This window comes from Pongo pygmaeus, chromosome 3 (genome assembly GCF_028885625.2).
Source record: "Pongo pygmaeus isolate AG05252 chromosome 3, NHGRI_mPonPyg2-v2.0_pri, whole genome shotgun sequence".
NCBI lineage: Eukaryota > Metazoa > Chordata > Mammalia > Primates > Hominidae > Pongo > Pongo pygmaeus.
The window spans coordinates 121,160,159-121,166,960 of NC_072376.2; the positions used below are offsets into that span (position 1 = coordinate 121,160,159).

General features: G+C 46.4%; 1 pseudogene; it reads right to left on the reverse strand.

The window, feature by feature from the left end:
* Positions 1-3,764: 3,764 nt before the first annotated feature.
* On the reverse strand, positions 3,765-5,789 carry LOC129027520 (exocyst complex component 7-like; annotated as a pseudogene).
* Positions 5,790-6,802: the final 1,013 nt, after the last annotated feature.

Sequence of the window (6,802 nt, forward strand, 5' to 3'; positions counted from 1 at the left end):
CAGAATGAAGAACAAAAACTGTATGTTGTCTCAATAAATGCAGAAAAAACATTTGATAAAATTCAATGATTTTTCATGATAAAAATTATCAACAAGTTAGGTATAGAAGGAATGTATTCCAATGCAATAAAGTCTATATATGACAAACTTATAGTCAACATCATACTGAATGGGGAAAATGTTGAAAGCTTTTCCTCTGAGTCCTGGAACAAGACAAGGAAGCCCACTTTCACCATTTGTATTCAACAGAGTACTGGAAGCGCTAGCCAGAGCAATTAGGCCAAAGAAAGAAACAAAAGGCATCCAAATTGGAAAAAAATAAGTTAAATTATCCCTGTTTGCAGATGACATGATCTCATATATAGAAAACCCTAAGTTCCACCAAAAAAAATCTCTTAGGACTGATAAATTCAGCAAAGTTGCAGGATACAAAATCAAGTAAAAAAATCAATAGGGTTTCTATACACCAACAATAAACTATCTGAAAAAGAAACCAAGACAACAACCTCACTTACAATAGCGATAAAAATAAATAAATAAATAAAATACCCAGGAATACGTTTAACCAAAGAGGTGAAAGATCTCTACAGAGAAAACTATAAAACAATGCTGAAAAAAGTTGAAGACACACACAAAAAAGGAAAGACATCCCATGTCCATAGATTAGAAGAATTAATATTGTGAAAACGACCATACCACCAAAGCAATCTACAAATTCAGTGCAATCCTCTATCAAAATACCAATGACATTTTTCACAGAAGTAGAAAAAATATTCTTAAAATTCATATGGAACCAGAAAAGACTGAATAACCAAAGCAATCCTGAGCAAAACCAGCAATAACAAAAATAAAAACAAAGCTGAAGGAATCACACTATCAAACTACAAAGCTATAGTAACCAAAGCAATATGTTACTGGCATCAAAACAGACATATAGGCCAATGGAACAAAATACAGACCCCAGAAATAAGTCCACTTATTTTCAGCCAACTGATGTTCTTTTTCTTTTTTGGTGGGAAGTTCATTGATTTTTACAATGAAAATTCATCTATGAATCTGATGAAGACCTTCAGACAATTTGAAGTTTTGCAAAATAAGGTTTGGGAAGCCCTCCTGTAGACCAGTTTTGTCCTCAAGTCAGTCCCCCAGAAGCCATCAGAAGTCTCCATCACCCCTGGGCTCCAGATTGCTTTTGGCCCTACTCCCAGGAGATTTGGGGGGAGTGATCTCCCTTTCCCATTCATTGTTCTCACCCCCACCCTTTTCAGCGATGGAGCTGGAGTTCCAGGCCCACGTGGTGAATGAAATCATGAGTGTCAAGAGGGAGTATGTAGTTCATGATTTCCACCCTAGCAGCTGGTGCCCTGCTTCCAGGTGACAGTGAGTCAAGTCAGGAAGAGGCTGACAGGAGGGCTAATGGAGGTAGGAAGGTGGGGGATGCAGGGCCAGAGGCATGAACCCATACCCCTGCTGCCCACTTCCCATCTCCCCCTGGAAAGCCCCAGTTTTTCTCCTTCCAGTTGAGCCTGAATAACACGGCGCTGAAGTCCATCATAGCTCTATTGGCGCCTGAGGGGCACTTATATTGGCCGTCATGTGTAGGGGGGCTGCGGCCCCTCCAGGCCATCAAGCGCATTGCTTCTAAGATGACACTGCTGCTGGGCTACCTCTCTTACACTCCTCGCTGGTGCAGGCCCTGCCCAGCTCCTCCTGCAACCCGCTCCTCAGTAAGTTCTACTTCCTTACCTGGCCTTCCTGGTTTCTCCCACCCACTGTCACTCACACCAGGGTGTTTCAGCTCAGCTCCCTGGACATCAGAGGCACAGGACCTGGCCCCTAACCATCCCACCTGCCCTCCCACCTCCAGTTTACTACTTCAGCGTCCTGCTGCTGTTGCTCTTCCTCAGTGCCACAGAGATTGTGCTGCTGGCTGGGCTGCTGGCCTGGGGAAACTTTGGGGCTATGAGCAGCCCCAGCCTAGTCCTGAGAGAGGAAAAGCAAGATTATGAGAATCCAGGGTCTAATCCTGAAAGTGGATGGAGGTTGAGGCACCTTCCTGGGGGTGAGGGGTAAGCAATGAGGCCTAAGTGCAGGTTTGAACAGAGAAAAACTGGCAGGTTGCCTGCCTAGGGCTGGGTGAGGGTGCAGGGGTTGCTAGGTGGGTATGGCTCCTTGCACCAACCCTGCTGGCTCTCCTGTCCCTGGGCTCCACCATATCCTTTCTTGTTAGAGGCAGGTCTGCATCAGGGGCAAGCTTGGCCTCGCTAAAGGCCCAAGTGACCTCAGCTCTCCAAGATAACATGTTGCCTTGCGGAGCCTCTCTAAGATGGTGTTTTTTTCCATCGAAGATGGCCTGCAATGGGCCAGACCCAAACGTTCATTAATTGAGACTTTCCGAAGGGATACAGTCTGATGACCCCTGGGGTTCATCCTTCTGCTCATGTTGGTTGGTGGTGGGGGCCCTGAAGAACAACTCCTTTCTCTGCATCTTTGCTTCACGGAAGCACCCAGAAGAATAAAGGGGTCAAAGAGAAGCTGGGCTGAGACTGTTGACCGTGACTTCTTTCTCATGTATGTGGCCTGATGCTGTGCAGCCAATTCATCTTCACGGGAATTTGGATGTGAGCAGCATGCAAGTCCAACTCAGCCCCTAGAGAGGCTGTACCCCATGGCAAGCAGCCCAGGCTGTAACTGCGTTGGGCCTGGGTTGCAGACTTTAGGATGCAGTTTTGGTTTCCCATGGCTGGGGGTAGAGCCAAGACAGGGTCTCTGGAGAGCTGAGGAGGAAAGTCAGATCTCGTCTCTATCCCCGGAACATCCTAAACCTCCCTGAGCTCTCCCTTTGTTAGCATATAAGCAAAGAGCTTGAAATAAACCCATCCCCAAGTGCAAGTACACCTCAAGGGTCTGTCTTCATTGAACTCAGCTATTCATTCTGATCCTAAGTAGGTAGGACCTTACTTTTCACCCTCACTTTGCTCCTGAATTTCTCTCCACTGTCCACCAGTCTCCCAGTCCATAGGCACGCAGCCTCACTTCTCCTTCTGCAACCACTGCTGTTTGGCCCTGGGCCAGGAGGCACTAATGCTGGGAAGGGGGAGACGGGGGCCTGGGAAGCAGGCCACAGGGGGTGGGTCAGGGCTCCTTTTCTGAATGCCTCCTACAGAGTACTTGACCCCAGAGGGAATGGCGAGCAGGCAGGCACTCCTGCCCCCAGTCACCTAGGGGACTCCTAGGAGATGGAACAGCCCCAGACCTCAGCTCTGTGGGCAATGGGGAATGTGTTTTCTGCACAAAATCCAAGAGAACCTAATTGCTTTTCCCCAGGTCTTCTGACTACTCCTCTGAGACCTACCCACATTTTTGGGCTGAAAAGGAAGTGCTAGTACCCATTTTTGATTGAGGCCAGAGGTAGGGCTCTTCTGCCCTCCTACTTTTGGTACACATGAGGCAGCTGTGGGCACAGGCCTCTGTCTTCTTTCTCTCCTATCCTATTTCACAAGCTATCAGCGTCACAAAACCCAAGATGAGAAGGAACCCAGCTTTCTTGGTGAATGCTGGTTTGGTTGGAAACATGGGCTACGGGGAAAAAGCAGAAACCAGGACTAGAGGGCTCAGGGAGGGGGGCTCCTGGATGGGGCAGTGAAGACAAGTCTCTTTCCTAAAGGACTTCAAACTCACCCAGCCCAGAGGCAAGTTAACATGGGTTTATCTGTCCAGTGACCTGGCTAGTCTGGCACAACCAGGCAGGGCTAGCAGAAGACTCAGGCAGAGGTGTTGAAAAGGTGATTGGTCATGTCATCCACCTGCTCCATGTGTACATGTACTTCTCCAGGCTCTTGGTGAAGGGCATGCTGCTGAACTTGTGCAGAGAGGCCCCATAGGTTTCCTTGACAATGTTTTTTTGGGCCTGGCAAATCCTGTCCTTCTTCTCTGTGTCTGAAATAGCCCAGGCCTTTTGGATCTTGCACGGTCTTGCACGGTTCTTCAAGGCCATCATTGAAGCCCTTGAAATACTCCTTGATCATCTGCTGCGCCTTATTCTAGAGTTTGACTCCTGGTTGGAACACAAGTATATTGTTCTCTGTGAAACATTCAGTCACCTTTAGCCAACTGCACTGGTAAGTCAGGATTTACTGTTCAATATGCTCCCAGTAGGGGTGTTCAGCAGTCTGCTGAGTCACAACCACCAGCTGGATCAGCGCAGACTTCAGGAACTTGAGGATGTCGTTGTAGTTGTTATGCAGGAAGATGGTGCTCAGAGTTGGGTCCTCATACACCTTGGACTTGCTCAGCAAGTTCAACTGCAGGCTGCCCAGAATTTTACAGATATAGATGCTTAGCAGTCACTTGCTGAACTTGGAACCGTGGCTGTGGCTGAAGAACTGGCCTCTTGGGAAGCCAGCATGTTACCCACCATCTCCTGGAAGTCCAGAAGCTGCTGCAGGAAGAGGATGATGTTGCTTGTGAGCATGGTGCCATTCTTGGGCATGTTGCATTCATTGTCGAGGTCATTTTTGATGTTATCCACAAAGTCCTCCAGTGCTTTGGCTCCAGTGGCCTCTAGGGAGATGATGAGGCCAGGTGATGTGTTCTTGCTGATGGCGGCTATGCCCTAGAGCACCTGGTCAAACTCAGGCTTGCTGTGCTTAGGCCCTGCGGGATGGAGAAGACAGTAAGCACCATGGAAAAGTTGTGTCAAATGATGACCTCCGAGGGGGGAGACAATAGTCTCCCCTTCAAGTATCAGCCAATCCAGCACATCCTGTATCAGAGTCAAAAGTCTCCTGATGGTGCTCAGCGATGATGTCAGCCAGCAAATGATACTCGCTCTAGGTCAGCTTGACAAAGGTACTGACACAGTGAATGTAGGCATCAGTCTCCGTGCCCACCATCTCTCCTGGCCAGCAGCCTATGCTTGTCATTCAAGGCCTCGGACAGGTGCTTAACTTTGAAATTATGCTCTTGACCTTCCAAAGGAAGGAGGTTGGAGCATCCCTTTTCTGCAACTAAACCATGCTGGGAATGAATACTGTTTTCAGAAGGTTTTGAGCCTTATGACGTCCCTGGCCACTTAAATGGCTTTTTGGCGGGTGTGTTTTTCCTCTTGTTGGGGATAGAAGGAGAGTAGGGAATTCCAGAAAAAGAACTGTTCTTCCAGAAATACTTCTCCAGGCCTTGATGAAGTGGTCCAGCTGGCTGGAGCAAATCTTGTAGTAGACATTCATAAAATCTTGGTTGCAGCTGTATTCCACCAGCTAGCAGGAGATGCAGATTACATCCTGGAGCACACTGCTGGGTAGGTGCTCCAGGGACATAATCTCCTATACCTCCAGATTATCATCACCACCGATCGGATCCAGGATGAGCACAGGGGATACAAACTTATTGTGCCAGGTCATCAGGCTGCAGAGCTCAGATGTGTGTTCTGGGCTGTCTGGGCTATTGTCCTGGAAATACTCCACAGCCTTCTGAATCTTAGCCATGCTTCCTAGATATTCTTCCAGCCTATCTGTGGGGCCCTCTCTGATGATCTGCTAAGTGTCACTGGCAACATGGTAGGAGTTGATGATGTGGTCCAGGATGGATAGCGTCTTCTCAAAATTGTCTTGCAGCTGCTGCAGATTATCTGTCTGCTTGTGCACCGGAATGATGGAATTCTCCAGCTTTATATGGTTGCTCTCATATGATGACAGGATAGACGTCATGCTCTTGGTGAGCTGGTCACTTTTCTCCAGGCTGTCTTGAATATAGGACAGCACCTCCTCCTCCTGATTCAGCTTCTCTTCAATCTCTGGCAGCCAGGTGAATGCCTCCAGTGGAAGGATCATATCTGCAAACCCTATGGCTCCCACTTCTAGTTTCATTCCTCAGCACTCCCCACCCTGCAACTGACTATAAATAAAGGCACTAAGAGCATTCATTGGTGGGAGGGACAGTTTCTTCAATAAATGGTGCTGGGAAAACTGGATAGCCATATGCAGAAAAATGAAACTAGAACCCTATCTCTTACCATATAAAACAATAAACTCAAAATGGATTAAAGATTTAAATATAAGACCCAAAACTATGAAACTAGTAGGAGAAAATACAGGGTAAACACTTAAGGACATTGGTCTGGGCAAAGACTTTATGGAGAAGACCTTAAAAGCACACGTAACAAAAGCAAAAATAGATAAATGGGATTATATCAAACTAAAAAGCTTCTGTGCAGCAAAGAAAGCAACCAACAGAGTGAAGTGACAACCTGCAGAATGGGAGAAGATATCTGCAAACTATCTATCTGACAAGGGATTAAATCCAGAATATATAAGGAACTCAAACAAGTCAACAGCAAAATAATAATCATAATTCATTAAAACATGGACAAATGAGCTGAATAGACATCCCTTGTAAGAAGAGATACGAATGGCCAACAGGTACATTAAAAATGCTCAACATCATTAATCATCAGGAAAATGCAAATCAAAGCCACAAAGAGATACTATCTTACCACAGTTAGAATGGCTTTTATCAAAAAGATAAAAAGTAACGCTGCGGAGGATGTGGAGAAAAGGGAACTCTTATATGCTATTGGTGGGAATGTAAACTAGTACAGCCATTATGGAAAACAGTATGGAGGTTCCTTAAAAAACTAAAAGTAGAGCTAACACATGATCCAGCAATCCCACCACTGGGTATATATCCAAAGAAATATTGAGCATGTTAAAGAGATGTCTACTCTTTCATGTTTACTGCCCCAGTATTAACAATAGCTAGGATATGGACTCAATCTAAGCATCCATCATCAGATGAATGAATT